Source organism: Dama dama, chromosome 4 (assembly GCF_033118175.1).
Source record: "Dama dama isolate Ldn47 chromosome 4, ASM3311817v1, whole genome shotgun sequence".
NCBI lineage: Eukaryota > Metazoa > Chordata > Mammalia > Artiodactyla > Cervidae > Dama > Dama dama.
The window spans coordinates 14,721,087-14,748,509 of record NC_083684.1 but is presented as its reverse complement, the minus strand read 5'-3'; the positions used below and the strand labels follow the sequence as shown (position 1 = coordinate 14,748,509).

Sequence of the window (27,423 nt, the reverse complement as noted above, 5' to 3'; positions counted from 1 at the left end):
GAAACTGCAAAACCAACTCTTTTTTAATATACAATTAAAAACAACTAGTTTGTTAAAAGGCCTGCCCAGGAAAAAGATTGAAGTTAACCCTTTCCATGTCCTTGAAATACACAACCAACTTTGCCTGAGACCTCAGCCTTTGGCAAATTGGAACTTCAAGCAAAGAAAACAAGGGGGGAGTCAAAGAGATATTTTAAACCTCAAACAGAAAGCTGTCAGATCTCTGTCAGTCTGTCTGTCTGGATTTGTGTATGTCTTTTGTTTTTTTCTGATAATATTGTTAAAGTTGTAAATGAGTTCTAATTTAATTGGCCTAAAGAAAAGCAAGCACTTACAAATCAAACAATTCTAAATACAAAAAAAAATTAATCTAAATAAATTTCAGATTCACATAAACTGGGAAATATTCAATATTAAATATCTAGTATTAACATTTCCTAATGTAATAAGGAAATAGGAACTGTGTTTTTAATAAAGAAGATATAAAAAATAAAATTACATTTTATAAAGGGAAAAGAAAGTAGGTCTGATTTACAGGTTGCTGTTACAAAAAGTGATTAGATTTGTGGAAAGTGACCCTGAAAAAAAAAGTTTGTGCATGGTTAGGACTGACTGGTCAAGATTAAAATAAATTTAATTAAGTTTACCTGAAAGATGATGCTGTGAAAGTGCTGCACTCAATATGCCAGCAAATTTGGAAAACTCAGCAGTGGCCACAGGACTGGAAAAGGTCAGTTTTCATTCCAATCCCAAAGAAAGGCAATCCCAAAGAATGCTCAAACTACCACACAATTGCACTCATCTCACACGCTAATAAAGTAATCCTCAAAATTCTCCAAGCCAGGCTTCAGCAATACATGAACCGTGAACTTCCAGATGTTCAAGCTGGTTTTAGAAAAGGCAGAGGAACCAGAGATCAAATTGCCAACATCTGCTGGATCATCAAAAAAGCAATAGAGTTCCAGAAAAACATCTATTTCTACTTTATTAACTATGCCAAAGCCTTTGACTGTGTGGATCACAATAAATTGTGGAAAATTCTGAAAGAAATGGGAATACCAGACCAGCTGACCCACATCTTGAGAAACCTATATGCAGGTCAGGAAGCAACAGTTAGAACTGGACATGGAACAATGGATTGGTTCCAAATAGGGAAAGGAGTACGTCAAGGCTGTTTATTGTCTCCCTGCTTATTTAACTTATATGCAGAGTACATCATGAGAAACGCTGGGTTGGAAGAAGCACAAGCTGGAATCAAGATTGCCGAGAGAAATATCAATAAGCTCAGATATGTAGATGACACCACCCTTATGGCAGAAAGTGAAGAACTAAAAAGCCTCTTGATGAAAGTGAAAGAGGAGAGTGAAAAAGTTGGCTTAAAGCTCAACATTCAGAAAACTAAGATCATGGCATCTGGTCCCATCACTTCATGGCAAATAGATAGGGAAACAGTGGAGACAGTGTCAGACTTTATTTTCTTGGGCTCCAAAATCACTGCAGATGGTGACTGCAGCCATGAAATTAAAAGACGCTTACTCCTTGGAAGGAAAGTTATGACCAACCTAGATAGCATATTAAAAAGCAGAGACATTACTTTGCCAACAAAGGTCCATCTGGTCAAGGCTATAGTTTTTCCAGTGGTCATGTATGGATGTGAGAGTTGGACTGTGAAGAAAGCTGAGTGCCAAAAAATTGATGCTTTTGAACGGTGGTGTTGGAGAAGACTCTTGAGAGTCCCTTGGACTTCAAGGAGATCCAACCAGTCCATCCTAAAGGAGATCAGTCCTGGGTGTTCATTGGAAGGACTGATGCTGAAGCTGAAACTCCAATACTTTGGTCACCTGAAGTGAAGAACTGACTCATTTTAAAGACCCTGATGCTGGGAGGGATTGGGGGCAGGAAGAGAAGGGGACAACAGAAGATGAGATGGCTGGATGGCATCACCAACTCGATGGACATGAGTTTGAGTAAACTCTGGATGTTGGTGATGGACAGGGAGGCCTGGCGTGCTGCGATTCATGGAGTCACAAAGAGTCGGACACAACTGAGCGACTGAACTGAACTGAACTGAAATGAGTTTAAAGTAAATTGATGCAAAACCTTAAATTTGGCGTTTCTCTCTGTTAAGAGGACATGCTTTCTTCAGATGTTGAACTGCTTTTAATTATAGATTTAAGTTTCTTTACCTCTTAGTTGATCTGTTATATATTTACCTTTGAAATCTTTTGTTAACTTTGGCCAAGTGAATAACTATTATTTCACAGTAACTTATATGATCCTACCTGACTGAGTGTTATAAACCCTTTTGACATTTATCAACAAAACTTCCTAAATAACTTGACTTCTAGCTAAATTTGGGATGCTTCTGAGGGCCCTTGAGACATCCCAAAGAGCTATGAAGATACCTGGGTTCATTAGATGTGGTAAATTACATGAAAAGTACTGTTGAAGTGGTGATAAATCTTTTCTGATTATACTGTATGGTTGATGTTACTAATATAGATATCCTAAAATTATGTTAAATTCATATAGATCTGATATTCCCTGATAAAATATGGTCAATTATAATTCTAGTTATCATATTAAAGTGTTACATATCACAACAATGATCAGGTTTCTTTGTTAATTGCAATAGAATCAGATTTTAAACATGCCTTCTATGGTTTTACTCTCATGCCTTTAGAAGAATACTGCTAGTTCTTCAAGATTTATGGAAAAGACTTTCTAAGATTAAATAGATAAACAAATTTTGTTATTAATAATAGGCTGATACCAGACTAAAATTTGGTTTTCTCTCTGTTTAGAGAAAAAAGTTTTCTTAGAATGCAGCTTTTGATAATAGATTATGAATTTCTTTGTCTTTAAGTGATTTATATTTGTTTTTAAAATGTTTTTGTTAAAGCAAATAAACTTTTTGGTAAAGTAAATAAACATTATTTAAGATTATGGTACATGTAGACAAAGCTCATTCTGCTTCTACAAAAAAAAATAACCCCTCACAATAAGACTTTTGCTATCCTGATGTCCTTAAAACATGTTAATAGTCTGCTCCTAAATCAGGAAATTAAGAATGGTTGAACAACAGCTGAAAATCAAAGAGCCAAGGCTATGGGAAATCCAAGATGGCTGCTTGGCTTTTCCCAGCTCCCTGACGGACCTCATTTTTATTTGATGGGTTAAAGCCTTCCCTGGCTACAGTGTTAATGCCCTTACAATGAGTTCTCCAAAAAGAAAAAAATTATGTTTCACTGAATATTAAGTTCTAGTTTTGTTAATTAAGGCCTGTGCCTACTAAAACTCATTTCCAAGATAGTTTCTTGTTATGTTATATTGCTAAAAGGTTTAAGTAAGTTATTATAAAGGACCCTCTAAGATTGTTTTTAAAGCTTATCTCAGTAACCAATTTTTGGATAAAGGTCATATGTTCCATGATGTACAACCAGGAGATTAACACTTGGCTATAATCATTTAACTGAGTCAGATGACCTGGGGTATACTGGGCTATACCCAATGAAAGTTCTTGACTTAAATTCTTGCTGGTGACCTTACTAATAACTGTTAGCTATATTATTTTCTATGTAGCTTGTTTCAGAAGATTACAGCTTTACATTACCAAATGTGTGACTGAGCCTGTGGTAAAATGCTGATATGCAATTCCATATGAGATCAATAATTGTAATAATGTGACTCTAAATATGGGAAGAAGCAATAATAGAAAATATTTTCCTGGACCAAGAGGCAAGTAAGACAGGTATGGTCCAGAGACTTTTGCTACATACAAGGCCTGGTCTAGTGACAACATATTGAGTGGCCTGTCAATAGAATCTTTGTTAGACCTGGGAATGAGCCTTCCCAGCCCAAGGGACACAATGACCATGAAATGCCCCCAGAACATGGTCAAATATGTGGCATGAAGAGGCCCTGCTGACTGAAAGTTGGCCCTTGCCAGATGCCTCTACAAAGATTAAATCATGACCACTGAAAGATGCTGACCTTCAACACCCCCTTGAAAGCAGTTCAAGGTGGAAATGAAAAATAAGACACTCTGTGCTCTGGGAAAAAAAAAAAAAGCCAGAAAAACAGACCTTCAGATAGTCAGATGTTTTCAGGTAAAGATTTTTATGATTCCAAATTCTTGTATCTTCTTGTACCTCGGTTCAGTTCAGTTCAGTTCAGTCGCTCAGTCGTGTCCGACTCTTTGCGACCCAATGAATCGCAGCACGCCAGGCCTCCCTGTCCATCACCAACACCCAGAGTTTACTCAAACTCATGCCCATTGAGTCGGTGATGCCATCCAGCCATCTCATCCTCTGTCGTCCCTCTCTCCTCCTGTCCCCAATCCCTCCCAGCATCAGGTCTTTTCCAATGAGTCAGCTCGTCACATGAGGTGGTCAAAGTATTGGAGTTTCAGCTTCAGCATCAGTCCTTCCAATGAACATCCAGGACTGATCTCCTTCAGGATGGACTGGTTGGATCTCCTTGAAGTCCAAGGGACTCTCAAGAGTCTTCTCCAACACCACAGTTCAAAACCATCAATTTTTTGGCACTCAGCTTTCTTCACAGTCCAACTCTCACATCCATACATGACCACTGGAAAAACCATAGCCTTGACCAGATGGACCTTTGTTGGCAAAGTAATGTCTCTGCTTTTTAATATGCTATCTAGGTTGGTCATAACTTTCCTTCCAAGGAGTAAGCGTCTTTTAATTTCATGGCTGCAGTCACCATCTGCAGTGATTTTGGAGCCCCCAAAAATAAAGTCTGACACTGTTTCCACTGTTTCCCCATCTATTTGCTATGAAGTGATGGGACCAGATGCCATGATCTTAGTTTTCTGAATGTTAAGCTTTAAGCCAACTTTTCCACTCTCCTCTTTCACTTTCATCAAGAGGCTTTATAGTTCCTCTTCACTCTCTAGAGAAACACTAATGTCACAAACCAATATCCGGACCTAGTTCTCCTGGCTAGTCCCCCAGCAGCTTAGCTACTTATATTAATCTTTTGGCCAAATATCTTTAACTTTCTTCTTAAGTTTCTTTCTCCAAGTAGTAGTATGGCAAGAATATCCCCTGGCCAACACCCAGACAGTGCTGGAACAAGCTACCTTATCATTCTGTGGACTCTCCCCTCCCTCCATAAATGCACCCCAAGGTCCTCAGGCTATTCTCCCTTTGGGATCTTATACGGGAGACCACCCCCAGTGATAGAAAAGCTCAAGTGAGACCACCAACAGCTAGCTGACCTGGAGATGTTCCAACACCTCCAGGCCCTGGGAAAAGTCTTCCGCCATATTGCCTGAGAAACCTTAGAAAGAACACCCATTCCCTTGAACAACTGGGTTCACCCCTATCAGCCAGGAGATGAGATATGGGTTAAAGACTGAAAACATGAACCACTTCAGCCAGTTTGGACAGGCCTTCACACGCTCATCCTGGCAATCCGTACTGCTGTTAAAGTTACAGGTGACATCCCTTGGATCCACCACACCAGAGTCAAGAAGGCAGCAGCTTCCTGTGATGAGGACACCTGGAAAGCAGTTCGGGACCCCAAAAACCTCCTCAAGGTCCAGTTCCAAAGACAAAGGCCCTCACCCAGGAAGGACGCTGAGCCGTGCTCTAGTCACGCCGGAAGCTGACTAGACAACACACAGTGGAAGCTTGAGGATCCAGCTATCAAAATATTGATGGATTTTCATTGTCAACCCTGGCTGAGATGATTTTTACAGAATAAAAGAGGGCTAGACCCACTCCAGTACTCTTGCCTGAAAAAATCCTGTGGATGGAGGAGCCTGGTAGGCTGCAGTCCATGGGGTGGCTAGGAGTCGGACATGACTGAGCAACTTCACTTTCACTTTTCACTTTCATGCATTAGAGAAGGAAATGGCAACCCACTCCAGTGTTCTTGCCTGGAGAATCCCAGGGATGGCAGAGCCTGGTGGGCTGCTGTCTATGGGGTCGCACAGAGTTGGACACGACTGAAGTGACTTAGCAGCAGCAGCAGACCTACTGACAGTTAAAAAGGGAGGACTCTGCCTGTTCTTGAATGAAGAATGCTGCTTTTATGTAAACCAATCAGGAATAGTCAGGGACATGGCCCAACAGCTAAGGCAATGAATCATGGAAAGGGGAGAGGAACTAGCAAATTCCTGGGGTAACTGGAAGAGTATCTGGAGCTGGGCATCGTGGCTTCTCCCATTAACCAGTCCTCTCTTCATGCTCTTTGCAGCGCTCTTGTTTAGCCCTTGTGTTCTCAATGCTATTAGCCAGTTCATAACCTCTCAGATTGAATCCATAAAGTTACAAATGGTAATAGTTCAATATAGCCCCCTAAACGATGGGGAGCTCTGAATGTCCTACCAAAACCTGAGATGATGCTTTCTGCAATGAGTGACAGAAGCATCAAGAGGGGAGAATGAAGAGGAAAAGTTGAAATTTTACATAACCTCCTGCTCCTTCTGCCTCTGTAACTCAGCTTGCTCCTTGCAAAATCTGGATCACATAGGTCACGTATTCTCAGAAAGTGAGGACTCACAATACAAGGAACTGGAGCTTATCTCACTTACCTTTGTCCTGCTGTTTGCAATCGCCAAGCCCCTACAAACCTGCTTAATCATGCCTGTCCAGGTATTAAAACTCTGTAATCCCTTTGTTCAGGGCTCAGATTTTAGAGTGTTAACTCCTCCGGGCCCACCAGGCATAATAAACCTAAGTTCTGCAACTCTGAGTGTGGTGCTTGGTTTCTCGAGTACTGGTTTCTGCAACATTGTTGCCTGGAGAATTCCGTGGACAGAGATGCCTGGCGGGCTATAGTCTATGGGGTTGCAAAAAGTTAGACCTAAACAACATCAGTGACCCTGCAGAAAGGGCATCAGGAGGAATAAGCTGATTTCATGCTTCTCCCTTCCTACAACCTCTGACCTTTGCTCTCCACTGACAGAGGTCAGTCTCCAGGATAGAAAGCAGAAGTGGGGAAGATGCATGGAGAAGGGTGGGTCCATGTGGATTTGCCCGTGGCCAGCACATCTGCTCAAACATCCATCCTCACTTCCTCTGATGGGACCTTACTTTGGTTTGAGGGAATCTTATGAGTTGCATTATTTCCCCCAAAAAGATATGTGAAAGTTCTAACCTCTAGGACCTCAAAATGTGACCTTTATTTAGGAACTGGCTTGTTGCAGGTGAAATTAGTTAAGATGAGGTCATACACAGCAGAAAAGAAAGAAGAAAGTGAAGTCACTCAGTCGTGTCCGACTCTTTGCGACCCCATGGACTGTAGCCTACCAGGCTCCTCTGTCCATGGGATTTCCCAGGCAAGAATACTGGGGTGGGTTGCCATTTCCTTCTCCAGGGGAACTTCCTGACCCAGGGATTGAACCCAGGTCTCCCGCATTGCAGGCAGACACTTTACCCTCTGAGCCACCAGGGAAGCCATACGCAAGTAGGGAGGGCCCATATTCCAATATGACTGGTGTCCTTATTAGAAAAGGAAAATTTGGACACACAGGCAGGAGACTGTCATGTGAAGATGGAGGCAGAGGTTAGAGTTATGCTGCCACAAGCCAAGTATCACCTGGGGCCGCTGGATGCTGGAAGAGGCCTCCTTCTCTAGAGGCTTCAAAGGGAGTGAGGCCCTACTCACACCTTAATTGTGGAGTTCTGGCATCAGAGCCATAAAATTGGCATAAAATTAAAAATGGAAGGAGGGGAAGGGATAAATCAGGAGCCTGCAATGGACACACACACACACACACACACACACACACACACTATTATATATAAGATAGATAACCAACAAGGATCTACTGCATAGCATAAGGAACTCTACTCAATATTCTGAGAAAGCCTATATGAGAAAAGAATCTTTAAAAGGCGTATATGTGTCTGGATATAACTGATCACTTTGCTGTATGCCTGAAACTCACACAGCCTTGTAAATCAACTACACTCCAATGAAAATAAAAATACCAACTATTCTGATGTTTTAGGCTGCCCAGAATATGGTCCCTTGTCAAAGCATTTCCAGGACACCACAAGGGGGCTACACCTTCCCCACCACATGGCACCACACGACAGTCCAACTCTGCTCGGATTAGGGAAAAGGGTGCTTGCCTCCTGGGATGTGAATTTTGAACATGAAAACAGGAAGCTAGAGAAGTCCTAAATTCAGATCCCTGCTTTGCCACTTGCTGGCCTGATGGGACTGGAATGAGCCAGTCCAAGGGAAATTCAAACCCCTGGGGCTTGCCTCCTGGTTGGGATTTTTAAGCCACTAGGAGACCTCAAAGGGCTGCCTCCTGAGGGGGCTCATGCTGTGAACTAACAGAAACTGACAGCCCTACTCTCAAAGACTGCTTGCTAGAACCATCTTGAAGACATGGACCTTCCCTTTTCTGGTGAATGAGAAAGAGGAGGCCATTACTGCCCACATTCAGTTCACTGGGTCTAAGACATAGTCGGAAAATATCATCATCAACTTCATTATTCAAAAAGCCTGGAGAAGGAGGAGGAGCGGAGAAACAGGAAGACCCAGGCCTAGCTTTCCAGATTTCTGCATGAAGCTGGGAAGCCCACCTGAATGTGAGTGCACAGCAGAGAGGGGCACCACCTTCCCAGGCCCACGACCCACCAAAGGGGGCACTTGGTGTTGGCCGTTTTCCTCCCAACGACCAGCCCCATGGGAATCATCTCAGCAGACTGGCCACAGCGCTGTTGTTAAAACGTGGACACAATGTGATTTGTGGTCACACTGCACACAGGTCATCGTTGATATGCTTGGCACCAAATAAGACCTTGAGGGTGCAGTGTTAATTCCTGCCCTTGGTGATGGTGAGCTCTGATGGAAACCTACTCCAGCTGTCAAGGGCATGGGAAGGAATGCCTGGGAGCTGGGAGAGCTGACCCAACACTCAAGGACAGTCTGCCGATTTTATAGATAAATTAAGGCTCTGCAGTGTTAATCACCCAGAGGTGGGAGGCCAGAATTTGCTGACTCCAAAGTTCATACTCTTTCTGTTATGCCAGGTCATCTCCCACTCACATGCCCAGCAGTCCTGGCTTATTCATGAACTTAAACATTCATGAATTCATACATTCATGCATGCACTTCTTCAATGCATGTTTATTGAGTAGCTACTGTGTCCCAGCAGCTGTGTTAGATATGAGTAAAGCAGAACTGAGTGAGATAGTCAAGGTAATCTAGTGGGGAGAGGGGAGTGCAGATACTTAATAGATAAATAAATGTGTATTTAATTTCTAGATGAGAAAAGTACCATATCAAAGTAAGATAAGGAGATTGAGAATAACAGCTGGAGACTTAAAGTCGCAACACTAGGGAATGCTCACTCAACGAGGTAATATTTAAGACACTAGTGTTTCAACTGGTAAGTGATTTTGTCCCCATGGGACATTGTCTGGAGACAATTTTGGTGATCACAGTAAGAAATGGCGGGTAGGGTGCTATTAGTGTCTAGTGAGTAGAGGCCATAAATCCTTCTAAACATCCTACAATGCATAAGACAGCTCCCCAAAACAAAGAATTTTCTGGCCCAGAGTGTTAATGGCACAAGACTGAGGAACCCTGATTAAGACAAAGATATGAAGATGACCTTTGCCGACAAAGTAGTCAAAGCTATGGTTTTTCCAGTAGTCATATGCAGAGGTGAGAACTGGATCATGAAGAGTGCTGAGCATGGAAGAACTGATGCTTTTGAACTGTGGTGCTGGAGAAGACTCTTGAGAGTCCCTTGGACTGCAAGGAGATCAAACCAGTCAACCCTAAAGGAAATGAACCCTGAATATTCACTGGAAGAACTGATGCTGAAGCTCCCATACTTTGGCCAACTGAAGCAAAGAGCCAACTCACTGGAAAAGACCCTCATGATAGGAAAGATTGAAGGCAAAAGGAGAAGAGGGCGGTGGAGGATGAGATGGTTAGATAGCATCACCAACTTAACGGACATGCATTTGAGCAAATTCTGGGAGATGGTAAAGGATACAGGACCCTGGCGTGCTGCAGTCCATAGAGGCACAGGAGTCAGACATAAATTAGCGACTGAACAACAACAGCATTAAGATGAAGAAGATGCTAGCCCTATTCGCCTGCCCCAAGCATTCCAGATGAGAGGGAAAGCATGTGTAAAGGCTACAACGCCAGGAAAAGCTTTGTGTCTCAAGCTGAGGAATAGGGGAGAAAGTTACAGAGTGAGAGGGACCAGGTTGTACAGGGCCCCTGGTCTTGGGCAGAAGTTTGGCTTTTTATTCTTTGCCATGGAAAGCCTTTAAAGGGTCTAAAACTGGAGAGGGGCACTCTGGCTCCTCTGCAGAGAAGGAGGGGCAGTGAGGGAAGAGTAGAATCCCAGAGACTGGGAACTGCCCAGAAAGATGAGGGCAGCCTTAACTAAGCCCAGAGGTGGTACAGGAGAGAAATGGGTGTATCAGTGACAGCTACAGCCCTGGCTATGAACTGGATCTGGGGAAGAAGAGGAGGAGAAACAGGGATTCTGGTCTCCAGGGTGCTAGGCCGTGTGGACCTCCAGATGAGGAAGACTGAGCCAAGGCCAGGTAGGAGGGGTCCCAGATCAAGAGCTCGCCTTCAGACATGGCAGGTCTGAGACACCCAGTGTACTTGGGTAGGTAAGGTGTTGGAAAGAGGAGTTACTCATAAGAGGCCTTGCAACTGTGCTTGCAGATCTGCCCCAAGCAGGGGACCTTCTCTGTGTCCATGGCAGCCCACACCTGGCTGAGAAGCCTCACCCCTGTATGTTACCAAAAGAACTCCCTGTTTCGTGTCTATTTAAAATCCTGCCTCTGCTGCTGCTTTGGCTGTGGTTGGCTGAGTTCCATCTGTCAAAACAAAGAACGGCTCAACATCTGGGATGTTCTCATGCTACCTTCAGTTCCAGACCCTTTGTTCTGAGAGTCTCTTGTTTACAGCAGTGTCAGTCTCCTGCTGAAGCCTGAGGGCTGCTTCATCTTTTCCATCCCATTGGGGATTGAATATTTAGTCTTCTTTCCAACCTCTTTTTTTCCAAACAACTCCCAGCATACTCTGCCACCATGTACTCAAAGCAGAGAAAAATACATTGAGACCAGGCCTATTCTTCAAGCTGTAGTTCAACCCTCTATTTCCTTTTTTTTCCCCCTACCTTTTGACTGCCTTCACCCATTTCCTCCTTCCCCCACCCTCATCTCTGGTAACCACAAACTTGGCCTCTTTTTCTATGAGTTTGTTTATTTTTGAAGCATGAGTGATCTACAAGACTGTGTTATTTCCTGCTATACATTATAGCTATTTGGTATTTCTATGCATTTCAAAATGATCATCATGATAAGTCTTGTTATAATATGTCAACATACAAGGATATGACATAGTTATTGACAACATTCCCCACACGGGTACATCTTGTACCCATGACTGGAACGTTGTGGCTCTTAATCTCCCTCATCTATTTCTCTCCTTGCCTACCACCTGTTTGTTCTCGGTATCTATAATCCTGTATCTGTTTTATCATGTTTATTTATTTGTCTTGCATTTTAGATGCCACATATAAGTGAAATCATACACTGTCTTTCTCTGTCTGACTTATTTCACTTCATGATACCCTCTAGGTCCATCCGTGTTGTCACAGATGGCAAGATTTTGTTTTTCTTTATGGTTGAGTAATATTCCATCATGTGTGTTTGTGTGTGTGTGTGTCCCATCTTCTTTATCCATTTCCTTTTATTCCCTTTTATTATTATTGGACACCCATCATTGACTTGATCTGTACCTGGCACTTGGGGATACCATGATCAATGAGAGTGATATAGCCCCTGATAGGGCCCCTGATAGAGACCCAGGCTTGATTCTTGGGTTGGGAAGATCCCCTGGAGAAGAAAATGGCTACTCAGCCCAGTATTCTTGCCTGGAGAATCCCATGGACAGGAGAGCCTGGCAGGCTATATATAGTCCATGGGGTTGCAAAGAGTTGAACATGACTGAGCAACTAACACTCTCACTTTCAATATGGAGCTCACACCTTAGGACAGGCTGTCTCAATCTCAGCAAGGTGTACGTCAAGGCTGTATATTGTCACCCTGCTTATTTAACTTTTATGCAGAGTACACCATGAGAAACGCTGGGCTGGAGGAAGCACAAGCTGGAATCAAGATTGCCAGGAGAAATATCAATAACCTCAGATATGTAGATGACACCACCCTTATGGCAGAAAGTAAAGAAGAACTAAAGAGCCTCTTGATGAAAGTGAAAGAGGAGAGTGAAAAAGTTAGCTTAAAGTTCAACATTCAGAAAACTAATATCATGGCATCTGGTCCCATCACTTCATGAGAAATAGATGGGGAAACAGTGGAAACAGTGGCTGACTATTTTTCTGTGACCAAAATCACTGCGGATGATGATTGCAGCCATGAAATTAAAAGACGCTTACTCCTTGGAAGGAAAGTTATGACCAACCTAGACAGCATATTAAAAAGCAGAGATATTACTTTGCCAACAAAGGTCCATCTGGTCAAGGCTATGGTTTTTCCAGTGGTCATGTATGAATGTGAGAGTTGGACTATAAAGAAAGCTGAGCACCAAAGAATTGATGGTTTTGAACTGTGGTGTTGGCGAAGACTCTTGAGAGTCCCTTGGACTGCAAGGAGATCCAACCAGTCCATCCTAAAGGAGATCAGTCCTGAATGTTCATTGGAAGGACTGATGTTGAAGCTGAAACTCCAATACTTTGGCCCCTGATGCAAAGAGCTGACTCATTTGAAAAGACCCTGATGCTGGGAAAGATTGAAGGCAGGAGGAGAAGGGGACGGCAGAGGATGAGATGGTTGGATGGCATCACCGACTCAATGGACATGGGTTTGAGTGAACTCTGGGAGTTGGTGATGGACAGGGAGGCCTGGTGTGCTACGATTCATGGGGTTGCAAAGAGTCAGACACGACTGAGTGACTGAACTGAACTGAATTATTTGTTGTGGGGACCATCCTGTGCATTGTATGATGTTTAGCAGATTCCCTGGCTTCTACCTATTAGATGCCAGTAGCTTGTTCCAATCCCCTCAAGTTGTCACTACCCAAAATATCTTCAGTCATTGCTAAAACTTCTTCTGGGAAGCAAAACTTTCCCAGTCAAGAGATATTGTTCTAGAATGAAGAGGACATTAAATAAACACTCATCAAGGTAGATAAATGTGATGACAGAAGCATAAACAAGAGAGATTCCATTTATCTTGGCAAGAATGGAGAGATGAGTCCAATGTGGAGACTACCTGTTCCAGCCCAGAAAAATAGCTGGTATTCCTTCCAACATGAGGCTTTCTCTGATTACTTGTCTTCTGTCTTCCCTAGTTTCCTACAGTAGCATTCACCGACCCTGTACTAGGCAGCCAGGTACAGTACTGAACACCAGGCATGCTTTATATCATTGTATTCTTGTAAGTACCCTATAAGCATAATTGGACCACAAACCACTAAAGACTCACTACATAAGTAAATTGAAATAGTAAATTGAATGAAAGCTGAGACAGTGACTGCTTCTACTTCTTGTTCATCCTCCAGGCCACAGCCTCCCATTTCATCAGTTACCACAACCTTTTTGAATTGTCAATATCTCCTGCCTTTTGAGCCTCCAAAACTACTCCCCCCAATTTTCCCATCACCCAAATTTCTTTGTTTGATCTTACTATTCCCTAGGCCTGATCTCCCATCTTGCTTCTTCCTTTTCCCACCAGTGTTCTCAAAACTTCAGAGTTGCCCAGCCATCTCCTTCACTGTCCTTACACTGGGGGGCCTTCTTATACCCTTTACTGAAATCATTCTCATCAGTTTCCCCAAAGCATAGAATCCAGAGGTATCCTGTCATCCCATTCAATCTGTCCTCCATGTTTGATGTTATTTAAAACTCTCCTCCTTGGAACTTTCTTCTTCCTTGGCACCCTGCACCCTTCAGGTCTACCTTCTGCCTCCTATCCGATAGATCTGGGTAGCCTCCACTGTTCCTCCAAGTTCCCAGTTCCTTTTCCCAATCTCTATCTACACTCATTGCTCAGGCATTGTTTTAGCTTTCAGAGCTTTATTTAACCTACCTTTGTGGAAGACTAGCTTAACTCACTTTTGCAATGCATCTGGACACTCTACCTGAATACAACCTTGACATCTCAAATTGAAAGTGTCCCAAAGAAAAGGCTCTATCTTTTCTTCAAAGTCAGTTCTTTCCCTCAGCCTCTCAAAATCTGTTGTTTCTTTTAGTAGGAAGAATCATTCTCGGAGCTTCAGAATGAATTGTCTACATTCATTTTTGTTCATGAAGTCACTCCTTGAACCTGTTGTGGGCACCATGCTTTACATACTGTCTGCCCTCATGGAACTCGCAGTCCATCTGGCAAGACAGATGGTCAAAAGAAAGTGCAAAGAGCTTTGATGAGGGTTATAGTAGGAGAAGTCTAATGTGTAGTGAGTCTCTCCTCTTCTTTACCACCTAGACCCAAAGAGCTGGTAAGTGTTCTGGTTCTCCCATCATTGTGCCCCTCCAATCAGCTGCTTGCTCTCCAAACTCCTGGCCACTGCCTTGGCCTCCTAAGTTGTCTTATTTCCTCTTATTTCTTTTCACTTCTCTGAATTCTCACATGTTATGTTGCCTTGTAATATCTTCCTTCTTATCGGTCCCCTCACAACACTATAAGTTTATTCAGCATAACTGTGTGTGTGTGTGTGTGTGTGTGTGCACGCACAACTGATCATTCAGTCATGTCTGACCTCTTTTGTGACCCTGTGGACTGTAGCCCACCAGGCTCCTCTGTCCATGGAATTCTCCAGGTAAGAATACTGGAGTGGGTTACCATGCCCTTTTCCAGGGCATCTTTCTGATCCAGGGATTGATCCGGGGTTTCCCTCACTATGGGCAGATTCTTTACTGTCTGAGCCACCTTGGAAGCCAAAGAGAGAGAATATTGCATTTAAATTCTAGCACTGACACTTACTTCTTTTACATTATATGATCTTAATTGTGTAATCTCTTGAAAGCCTCAACTTCTACATCTTTGAGTGGGATTAATAATAGACATTATCTATCAATGTCTCAATTATGATTTTCAAGTGAAGTCGCTCAGTCGTGTCCGACTCTTTGCGACCCCATGAACTGTAGCCTACCAGGCTCCTCCCTCCATGGGATTTTCCAGGCAAGAGTACTGGAATGGGTTGCCATTTCCTTCTCCAGGGGATCTTCCTGACCCAGGGATCGAACCCGGGTCTCCTGCATTGTAGGCAGGCACTTTACCATCTGAGCCACCAGGGAAGTCAGCTGGTAAAGAATCCACCCGCAATGCAGGAGACCTCGGTTCAATCCCTGAGTTGGGAAGATCCCCTGGAGAAGGGAAATGCTACCCACTCCAGTATTCTGGCCTGGAAAATTCCATGGACTACAGGTGATTTTAGAACATGGGTATTGGGCTTGTTGCATATATTCACCCTACCTAAAGCTTTTCATTATTCATAAGATATTTGTGAAAATTAAATGAAATTAGGAGAATGCTAATCACAGTGCCTGTCACAGTTCCTAACACATAGATAGCCTCCAGAACAAAGTGGTCCTCAGCAGTGAAGGAAGGGTCACTCTTCATGCCACCAAATCCTTGCTGGGCTGGGATTATCTTATCTCTTTATTGGTTTGTACTGTGTTCTTCTCCACTGGAACTAAGCTTCAAGAGGGCAGAGACCCTGTCTGTCTTCGCTCCCCATTGTATGTCAAGTGTGCTCAGGAGGCAGTTGATGAGTGGTAATCGCAAACATGAACTGTGAAGACACACCATCATGGTTCCCTCATTCTACATAGAGATAATTAACCTCAGAGAGGTGAAGCAGCTTGTTCAAGGGCCCAGAGCTAGTGAGTGGTCTAATACCTTCTTTTAGATGTTGTGCATCTTAAGAGTACATCTGTGTATATATGTTTATATGTGTGTGATGGAATGGGTGTGGGGGATAGGTTGTGGGAAAACAGCCCACCATTGACCCTGTTTAAGTTTGTAGTCAAACCTCCCTGGACCTCTATCATACAAGCCACAGTTTAGATACAGCATTCTCCATCCAGAGAGCTGGTTTTCTGAGCCTAATATTAGGAGGGGAACACTTCTTCCCCACTGCACATGCTTCAGAGCAAATGATCAGGACTGAGAGAAGCAGAGGAGAAAAATCAAGAGGCCAGAGTGTCACATGGAAGCTCTCCTCTCTTTCTCAGCATCTCCCAGCCTGCAAAACACCTGTGTTATTGGGCTATGATAGCCTAGCTGTCCAACCCAAGTCCTACCTTGTGGGCAAGGCTTGAGTCTTTTCAGCCCTGCCTTGACTGGATGCACCATTTGCTGTTGTTCAGTCACTAAGTCTGTCCAACTCTTTGTGACCCCACGAACTACAGCACTCTAGGCTTCCCTGTCCTTCACTATCTCCTGGAGTTTGCTCAAACTCATGTCCATTGAGTTAATAATGCCATCCAACCATCTCATCCTCTGTCACCCCCTTCTTCTCCTTCCCTCAAATTTTCCCCAGCATCAGGGTCTTTTCCAATGCACCATTATTACCACACAACTAAGATACCTTCCTCAAGGCTTATATCAGGAATAAAACTGACATCTTGATTTCCACCTGCCTATCTCTATGAGTTCAGAACTCAGCTGGGAGTATTAGAAAGGGACTTTTGAACTGACCCCACCAAACAAAGCAACAACATCCAAGGAAGAACTTTGCATGTATACTGATTTAATTTTATTTCATTAATTCCAGTTTGGTTTGTATCGCTAATACCAAGATGGCACATGATGTTAAATCTGAGTCAACATCTCAAAGGAATGTGAAAAAATTGGAAAGGGTCCAGAGGAAACTTAATAGAATGGTGAAAGTTGAAACCAGGCCATGGTAGGGAAAGGTAAAACGGATCAGAAGATTTAGTTCAAAGCAGATTTGGCTATGATATGACAGAGTCTTCACATTTTTCAAGGGCTACCATGCAAAAGAGTGGTTTAATCAGATTATGTGACTTCCAAGGGCAGAACTAAGTGCACTGATGAATGTTCCAAGGAGGCATAATTTGGCTCATTATAAAAATTATATTTGCAATGACTAGCACTGGATAGACGTATAGTTACCACCTACAGATGGCCCTTTATGTGTATTGTCTCATTTCATCCTGGCAGCAGTCCCGGTGAGATCAGTATATGATTATCTCCATTTAACAGATAAAGAAACTGAGGTTCTGGCAGGTAGATTAATTTGCCCTAGGTCAAAAAACTAATAAGTGGCAAGGCAGGAGTTAGTAAATGCATCAGTCATTGTCCTAAGTGTGCGGTCTTAACCACTACATGATACTATTCACCCTGAATGACAGCGACCAGACCTGCACTTAGATGCACCTGTGTTGTTTCAAAAGAGGAACAGAGTTTTGGTTTTGTTTCTATTCTTCTTTTTAGTGATGCCCAGGTTTGGTTTGACTTTCTAGGCTACAGGACCTCAGTAAATATGAGTGTTTATAAGAAAATAGGATTCAGGGCTTCCCTGGTGGCTCAGTGGCAAAGAATCTGCCTGGAAACACAGGAGACACAGGTTCAATCGCTGGTCCAGGAAGATCCCACATGCTGTGGCTTAACTAAGTCCATGCACTGCAACTACTGAGCCTGTGCTCTAGAGCCCAGGAGCCACAACTACTGAAACCCACGTGCTGCAACTAGTGAAACCCACGCGCCCCAGAGTCCATGTCTGTAACAAGAGAAGCCACTAGAGTGAGCACCCCACACACCGCAACAAGAGTAACCCCTGCTTGCTGCAGCTAGATAATAGCCCATGGGCAACGAAGATCCAGCACAGCCAAAAATACAAGTAGATAAAGTTATTTTTTCAAAACAGGATTCAATGAAACCCAGATCCCTTCCCAGTGTTTCAATTGCCCTATCAAAGCCTTTGACCCATAAAGATGACATTGGGGTTTCACTCAACCTAAGACCATGTTGGGCGCTGACTGTTTCAAGTTAAGATCCATCCAGTGCAGTCCCTGGGCCTTGAGTCCTCTGCACACAAAGAGCATTCCACACAGGTCCCTAATAGCTTCTGTTTTTGAATTTTAGAATTGTTTTTCAGTGGACATGTATCTTTTCAGTGTCCTGTTTATGGCCTAAAATCCACGTGAGATGGAAAATCTGAGCACAGAGGAACTCATAAGGTATACCAGTGGGCAAGGGAGTGGAAGTGGGGGCCAGGGAGCACATGCTGGGTGTGGTAAATTCTATGTTAAAGAGGAGATACCCCTTTGTGACAATGGTGGGTGGGATGGATGCAGACGTCCCTGGATCACCCAAGCCAGACATGCTCCTCCATTCCACTCCATGTCTGTCCTAGACTCCCTCCTGCTCCCTGCTTACCTAGCCCTGTCTTATCCTCTTTGGCACCTGGATTCACTGACTTGTGTTACCCCCGGGTGTCTGTTTTTCTCCATTTTGTTCAGTGCAGCAGAACTATATGAACCATCTACTCCTTAACCTGATGTCCCTGGCCTTGATTCAGAACCTCTGCCCACACTGTGTCCTAGTGCATACTTATTGACATCCTATGATCTCATCTAATCACCAGCTCTGAGGGCCCAGCACTGGAGGGTAGGGGATGATGCAAAGGACCAGCATCTGGAAAGGGTTCATTGTTAGGAATATAAATAGGGGACACCAAAATGTGTGGGGCAATCAAGGTTCAGAGCAAAAAACAAATGGACAAGGCAGCTATGTCCACAAGGCAGTAAGCAAGGATAATCTTAGATCAATCTTCAAAAAAAATTTTTTAATAGGAGTCTAATTGCTTTATATCGTTGCGCTAGTTTCTGCCATACCACTACATGAGAAATATGAAACACTTCATGTATTTGTGTGTTATCCTTGCCCCAGGGCCAAGTTAATCTGTGTCATTCCAATTTTAGTATATGTGCTGCTGAAGCGAGCACTTCGATGGCTTTTTTGAGATGAACTTGTTTGGACCAGGAATCTTTCTGAAGAGGGCTAAGGACAAAGGCCACCTAAGTGGGAGGGGTAAGAAGAAGGACAGGCAGGAGTCAGAGGACAGAGCAGTGGGGGAGAAGTGTGGACATATAGTGTTCTGGAAGGCAAAGGAGGCCGTGTCAAGAAGGAAAACACAGTCAGCAGTGCTGGCGTGGGAGCCATGCTCAGGGGACGAGGAGGGTACCAGTGACACTTGGGAGAGCAGCTTCAACAGCTGGGGTATGACCAGAGGGTGTTCTGTTCGTGCTGCATCCTGGGTGACCAGGCGCACGCTTCGAACCAAGTCATCACAAAGCCCTGTCCAGAGAAAGCCGAGAATGGCGTCTCTACAGAGCAATGGGCCCTCCGCAACTCAGCCAAGTCACTCTGACCTTTCTACACGGGTGACCTCAGGAAAAAGAACCAGCAGAGATAAGTCCTTAAGCAAGGGAGTCTATGGGGACAAACCCATTGTGTCCAACCAATGACCACGACAAGGAGAGGACATTTCACCCACTTGGTTCATTCACTAATGGCTCTCTCACTCATGAACACTGAGATGGGTCTAATGTGCTCAGAGACAGAGAAGGAACTTGGTCATAAAAGAGATCTGGTCTCTGCCATCAAACAGCTTACAACACATTTGGGGGAACTTCATTCCATGAATATATCCGCCAACCTCAACACGCCATCTAAAATGCCTAATAAAGTCCCCATTCAGATTTTACAAAATTACCCAAGTTAGCAATACCTTTTTTATGCCTCTCTGTAGAATGCTAAGGTTAAGCTTAAAATGAATGATCAAAGAGGATTTGTGTTCATTAAAAACAATCTGATAGACTGACTAAATTATACACTCACTGAAGACTGTATTGATTCCTTACAATACATACCAATGACCTCTTCCCTTGAAGCATTAACCATGATATGTTGCTTGTGTTTCTCTTTCTCCATTCTCCTTCTCCAAACCTAATCAAGATCTAGGTCTGTATTTCCAACGGTCCCCTCACTGCCCTCAAACTCAAACCTGAAGTTAGATTCACCATATGGCATCTCTCCATTATCACCCTTTTAAGGCATCCTCATCCCTATCTGTGGTACCTTTCATTTTATCTTCTCTCATGAGCATATTCTGCATCCAGACAACTACCAAGTTATGTGTCAAGCAGGGTCTTGTGCCCATAAAAGATGTTCAACACTTACTTGCTGATGAATGGACACATTTTATATTCTTGAAACATTTATAGCCGACTGGTAACTGTAGCTATGGCACTGATAGTGACAGCTGTTAAGAGCAAGGCTTTGGGTGGCAGATGGGTCTGACCTGGGTTTAGTCTCATAAGACGCTTGCTCCTTAGAAGAAAAGTTATGACCAACCTAGACAACATATTAAAAAGCAGAGATATTACTTTGCAAATAAAGATCTATCTAGTCAAAGCTATGGTTTTTCTAGTAGTCATGTATGGATGTGAGAGTTGGAATATAAAGAAAGCTGAGTGCCAAAAAATTGATGCTTTTGAACTGTGGTGTTGGAGAAAACTCTTGAGAGTCCCTTGGACTGCAAGGAGATCCAACCAGCCCATCCTAAAGGAAATCAGTCCTGAATGTTCATTGGAAGGATTGATGCTGAAGCTGAAACTCTAATATTTTGGCCACCTGATATGAAGAACTGATTCATTTGAGAAGACCCTGATGCTGGGAAAGTTTGGAGGTGGGAGGAGAAGGTGATGACAGAGGATGAGATGGTTGGATGGCATCACCAACTCAATGCACATGAGTTTGAGTAAGCTCCAGGAATTGGTGATGGACAGGGAGGCCTGGTGTGCTGCAGTCCATGGGGTCGCAAAGAGTCGGACACGACTGAGTGAGTGAACTGAACTGATGTTGCTTAGTATTCCAAGGACTTTGGACACATCATTTCCTCATTCATAAGATGTTAGTTATTAAGGTTGTGGGAATCAAATATAAAAAGTATGTAGAGCTCTGAGTGCAGAGATGTTATTTCCTTTAGTCCCTAGTCCACTGTCAGCCTAGAAAAGGAAATGGCAACTCATTCCAGTATTCTTTTTTTTTTAATTGAAGGGTAAGTGCTTTACAGAATTTCATTGTTTCTGTCAAACCTCAACATGAATCAGCCATAGGTATACATATATCCCCCCCATCTTTTGAACCTCCCTCCCATCTCCCTCCCCATCCTAACCTTCTAGGTTGATACAGAGCCCCTGTTTGAGTTTCCTGAGACATACAGCAAATTTCTGTTGGCTCTCTATTTTACATATGGTAATGTAAGTTTCCATGTTACTATTGCCTGGAAAATCCCACGGGCAGAAGAACCTGGTGGGCTACGGTCCATGAGGTCTCAAGAGTCAGAAGTAGCGACTAAACCACCACCACCCACTGTCAATGCTTATCCCCTTCAGCAGTCTAATGTTAAGTTTAAAGGAGCCCAGAGAATTCCCTGGTGGTCCAGTGATTAGGACTCCTGACTTTCACTGCTGAGATTGCAGGTTCAATCCTTGGACAGGGAAGTAAGATCCCCCACAAGCCACGTGTTACACGCCCCTCCACCCCCTCACCAATGCCGCCAGAAAAACAAATTCAAAGGAGCCTAAATCCCAAGCTGATGCCAACAGTATTCCATTTTAGAACACAAATTGGACTGTTTAGTAAGTCCTAGAAAGGGATGACCATCCACCTAGGACTCTGTTCGGGGCGTACGATAAAGACTTCCACATCAAACATATTCTTCTTCCCTTCCCTGATCTCTCTTCCATTGTACCTAGTTTTGAAAATTTCATTAAAAATTATGCAATTCAAAAAAAATATCCAACTGAACAAGTTTTAATGAGTGCTGGCTGTGTGTGTCATGTCTGATTAACCAGTTGCCTGGAAGACCTTATTTTCCTTGTAGAAAGTAACTTTTTCAGATCCTAATGAGCTCCCTCCCACACCCAACACTGGGCTTCATGCTACTCTGGGAATCCTTCTGGAGGTACCCTCTGTTAGAAAAAAGCCGTGGGAGGAAAAAAGCCACCTCTAATGACCGGTGGTAAAGGCCTTTATTGAGCGGTCACTCTCGGGCAGAACTCCCGGGGGCGGGTGAGTGAGGAGACAAAGGGAGTCTGCAAGGTATGAGGGGTGGGGAGGGGTTTTATAGCCAGGGCCGGCGTTTAAGCCAGGTCTTTTCATATAAGGAAGAAAGCGCGGGCTACAGAGGCGGTCAGTGTCCGAGGGCTCCAGGTCGGTACCTGATTGGACCAGGCTGCAGGGGGTCAGTCCCCGGAAGTTTAGCCAGCCTCCGGAATTTGCCTTGCGGCACTTTCCCGGGGCATGCCCCGACCTTTCACCCTCCATTTCTTTGTCAGCCATTGTTTTTCCTTTTGGTTCTCTTTTTATCCTACCTAACCTCACCCATTACCACATCAACAGACAAAATCACCTCTCTTCCTCCCTCCCCCTCCTCTTTCTCATCCACTAACTCCATCTATAACTGTGAGTGTGAGTGTGTGTGTGTGTGTGTGATCATTTCCAGTTTACAGAGGAGAAACCAGTTTAAAGCCTAAAACCAGGTACTTTGAAAGATCACACTGCTAGTAAGAGGTATCTAGCAGATATCAGACTGCCCCAGATCCTTGACCATTTTAAAAAATTGTTTTAATTGGAGTATAATTGTTTTACAGTATTGTGCTAATTTCTGCTGTACAATGATGTAAATTAACTATGGATGTGTGCTACGTCACTTCGGTCATGTACCACTCTTTGTGACTTCATGGACTGTAGCCCTCCAGGCTCCTCTGTCCATGGGATTCTCCAGGCAAGAACACTGGAGTGGGTTGCCATTCCCTCCTCCAGGATATCTATATGCATACATATATCTGGGGCTTCCCAGATGGTGCTAATGGTAAAGAACACTCCTGCCAGCGCAGGTGATGCGGGTTCAGTCCCTGGATGGGGAAGATCCCTTGGAGGAGGGCGTAGCCTATAGTCCATGGGGTCACAAAGAGCCGGACACGACTGAGGCACTTAGCAGACAAGCACACACATTTATCCCCTCCTTCTTTGGCCTCTCTCCCACCTCACCCCAATCCCACCCCTCTATTTCCTTCCTCCAGTGGTCTTCCCAACCCAGGGATCAAACCTGGGTCTCCTGCATTACAGGCAGAGCCTTCAGCATCTGAGCCCCCGCGGGAAGCCCCTTCCCACTCCTCTAGTGTGAAAGAAAAATTCAAAACGACTCCATTTTAGATAGCACTGCCATTCTGAGTGAAAACCCCTCCCGAGAAGAAGAAAAAAACTTTTTCAAACCAACCAATCAGAAGGAGACAAGTTGCCCTCCACCCCTAGGCAATCTAAGAAGGGCGGGAAAGTCCCTCACCCCACCCTCACCCCACCAAGACTTCCCGCTTCCCCTGCTGCACAGTATGAATTAACCAATCCCCTTAAGCTTCCCTTCCTGCTTCCCCTGCTATACAGTATAAAAAAGATTCGCCGCTTTCACTTGGGGCTCCTTCCCCATTGTGTGAAGAGAGCCCGTGCTCGAGCGTGTAATAAACTTCCTCACCGCTTTTGCATCGATCCGCGGCTCCTGTGGTGTTTGGTGGGATTCCGCGATCCGGGTACAACACTAGGTCATCACAAAGCGCTGAGCTGAGCCCTCCTCCCACCCCCCCCACCCCCCCCCCACCCCCCCGTGCTACACGGCAGCTTCCCCCAGCTCTCTATTTTGCACACGGTAGTGTATATGCACCTTGACCATCTGGAAGGGCTCTCATCCACAGCACACTTCACTCCCAGCAAGCAGAACCTGTGATCTGGTCCACCGGCTGCCCAGAATGCTGGGGTCCTTTCAGGCAGTGGCCATGGAAACCAGAGGGCTTCCCTGGTGGCTCAGATGGTAAAGAATCGCCTGCAATGCAGGAGACCTGGGTTCAGTCCCTGAGTTGGGAAGATCCTCTGGAGGAGGGCATGACAACCTATACCAGTATTCTTGCCTGGAGAATCCCCATGGACAGAGGAGCCTGGCGGGCTACAGTCCAAGGGGTCGCAGACTCGACTGAGCGACCAAGTACACATACAGCAGGGAGAGCCAGCTGGAGTTTAAGCCTCTCCTCCTCTTGCCAAAGGGGGTGGGGGTGACAGCCCTTAACTAGTTATTGACAGGTATGAGGGTATCCCCTGGCCCGCATTAAGGACAGCTCTCCCTGTGCCGCCCGGGCCTCCTGATCTTCCCCGGGCTACTGAGCTAATACAGGAGCCAAACGCACTTCCCTTGTTGCTGAATTGGGGCTTGGCCTCCTCCCCTTCCCTGTTCATCTTCCCTACTCCAGGACCTTTCACCCTTAACCTGTAAACCTTTCCAATAAATTCCTTTCACACAAATCTTCACCTCGATCCCTGCCCCTAGAGAACCTACCCTGAGGCAAGGTGCATGCAAGGTTCCAACCCAAGCTTGTCAGGTCTCAACCCTCTTTTGCCTCCACGGTGCTTGACATGCTGTTGCAGAGTGGCTGGGCCCTTCACTAATCTCACAGCCATTTAAAAAAATTGACTGACTGCCATAAGCCTGAGGGGCCTTGAAGACAAACGTGGGTTTGAATGCCCTATGTGCTATAATTATATGTCTCGGAGACAAAAGCCCTTTATCTTAGCAAAGTGAAATAGGGGACTCAAGGAAAAAGGTTTTTTGAACTTGTAATTGTCCTACACCAGGGTCCATAATTAAGTAGACACTACAGTGGACTTTATCCTTTTAATATGATCTCTTTGTTAAATGGTTTTGTTATGAGAAATGGAATATTTCCTGCTATATCCATAAATAAGAATATCACAGTCATCAGGGATTGCAACCCTCCAAAGTGAGGTGGTGAACCCTAAGGGCACTCAGGAAGGAAAAGAATACCTCCCACCTAGCAGCCATCAGACTTCAGCCACTCCCTGCAGTTGAACCCTGAGGAAAGGAAGCTCAGGATGTGAAAACACAGGATGCTGGCCCCAGGCAGCCAAGGCGTGTATGAAAGGAAAGATTTTAGTGAGCCCGCATCTTCCCATACAGCCCGCATCTTCCCAAGTTCCTTAACTTAGGATATTTGATTTTCTTTAATTAACAACAGCCTTCTGATGTTCAGACTACCTGCCCTTCGTTTCAAAAGTTCTGTGTAACAGGTCTCCTCTCCTCGCCTCCTCCGAGCAATTTTCTCAGGGTTTCTTGAGATGCTGTCTCAAGTAACAGCTTGAGAGGCTTGGCTTGAGGCCCTAAAAATTTCCACCAAGTAAAACATAATTCTCAACTTTTAGATTATGAATATTTTTAAAGTCCACAGTTATATAAGTAGTATAACTACATTAGACAAGCTCTGAGGGAAAAAACAAATCTAAGTACTCTGATCCAACCATTCACAGACTATTTCCTTCTAGTGCTTTTCACGTTCATGTGACACGGATATAATCTTAGCCAAACACCAGGATCCCCTGGTGCTTTCCCTTAGTTCAGTTTCCATGTTATAGCACAGTTGTCAGGTCATTTTATATGAATTTTTCAAATTCTCATTTTATATCCAGAGACTATACCATCATTTGTCACCATTTTGTTTTTTCTTCATTTTAATGACATTTGTTGCTTTCTTTCTAATTTTACAATGTTGTCACCATTTTGATTGCTTTTGATATTTCACAATTTTAAATAATTTTGTAAATGTACCAGTTTGGTTTGCATCTATCCTTTTTCTCACATTTCAGATTCTTCTTTAAGAGACATGTCCAAAAAAAAAAAAAAGAGGGAGGAGCCAAGATGGCGGAGGGGTAGGACGGGGAGACCACTTTCTCTCCTACAAATTCATCAAAAGAATAACTGCACGCAGAGCAAACTTCGCAAAACAACTTCTGATCACTAGCTGAGGTCATCAGGCGCCCAGAAAAGCAGCCCATTGTCTTCGAAAGGAGGTAGGACAAAATATAAAAGATAAAAAGTGAAACAAAAGAGCTAAGGACGGAGATCCGTCCCGGGAGCTCTTAGGCGGCATTGCTTGGGGTAGGGTCCGGGCCTGAGTGCCCTGAGGACAATCGGAGGGAGCTTCTGTGAGTTGCCAACTTGAACTGTGGGAGACCAAAGGAGAGAGAGTAAATTAGCCGGCCCGAACACACTGCCGGCCGTTCGCAGAACAAAGAGACCGAGAGGGTCCAGAGAGGAGCTCGCAGGCTGCGGACCGGCCCAGCCGCGCTGGAGGCAGGAGGCAGGGGGGAGGGGAAGGTCGCGGCGAGACACAGGGCGCAGGCACCCGACCGGCGCGGGTGGGGACTGGGGCTGGGGACGCGGAGGGCAGAAGGCGCGCGCACCCGACTGGCGCCAGCGGAAACTGAGACTGGGTCCGCGGAAGGGAGGGGGCGCGCCACACCTGGGGAGAGTGCGCCCACCGAGCCCCTGGCTGCCTGGACCGCTCTGACGGGGAGGGCACAGAGAGCAGGCGCAGCTTTTCCTTCCGCGCTTTTATGGAACACCCGAGGGCTGGAACCTCGCGCAGCGCGGGGCGCGCTCCATATAGAACAGCCGGGAACCTGAGCAGCGCAGAGGAGAGAGCAGCATCAGCCCCTCCTGGCAGCCCCAGCCCATCCCCGCGGCGCAAGCTCGTCCCCACAGCGCCAGCCCCTCCCCGCAGAGCGACGGAACTAGCTACCTGAATAAGAGTCCACCTCCGCCCGCCTGTGCCAGGGCGGAAATGAGGCTCTGAAGAGACCGGCAAACAGAAGCCAAATAAACAAAGGGAACCGCTTCAAAAGGGACTGGTGCAACAGATTAAAATCCCTCTAGGAAACATTGTCTACACCGGAGGAGCCTGTAGATATCGAGAAGCGTAAGCTGGAACGAGGAGCTATCTGAAACTGAGCCGAACCCACACTGACCGCAACAGCTCCAGAGAAACTTCTAGTTATAATTTTACTTTTTTCTCTTTTTTTTATTTTTTTTTTATTTTTTTCTTTTTTATTTTTTCTCTTTTATTTTCCTTTAAAATCCCCTATTACTCCCCCATTACTCCTTAACTTTCATTTCCATAGACTTTTACGATTTTTTAATTAGGGGGAAAAAAAAATTTTTTTTTCCTTTTTTTTTTTTTTCTTTTTCTTTCTTTTTTTTCTTTCCTTTCTCTCTTCTATTTTCTATTTTTCTTTTTATCTTATTTCTTTTAAAGTCCTCTAGTACTCCTCTACTACTCCTTAATTTTCATTTTCAATACACTATAACCTTACAAAAAAAAAAAAGAAGAGAAGCCCTATTTTTAAACCGAAGATTATTCTCTCCCAATCTTGACTCTCTGTTTTCTACCTCAGAACACCTCTATTTCCTCCTTTCCCCTTCTCATCCCAATCCAATTCTGTGAATCTTTGTAGGTGACTGGGCTACGGAGAACACTCTGGGAACAGACAGCTGTGTAGA

At 44.5% G+C, this 27,423-nt stretch overlaps 1 protein-coding gene and 2 non-coding genes across 4 annotated transcripts in view; all 3 read right to left on the bottom strand.

Moving 5' to 3' along the window:
- HSD17B2 (hydroxysteroid 17-beta dehydrogenase 2) overlaps positions 1–27,423 on the bottom strand; it is a 93,198-nt gene that overhangs the window by 51,748 nt on the left and 14,027 nt on the right. The window lies entirely within an intron of this gene.
- On the bottom strand, positions 15,211–15,283 carry TRNAC-ACA (transfer RNA cysteine (anticodon ACA)). The gene has a single exon. It is a non-coding gene; the product is annotated as a tRNA-Cys (tRNA).
- On the bottom strand, positions 18,860–18,961 carry LOC133055307 (U6 spliceosomal RNA). Its single transcript, XR_009692602.1, has one exon. It is a non-coding gene; the product is annotated as a U6 spliceosomal RNA (small nuclear RNA).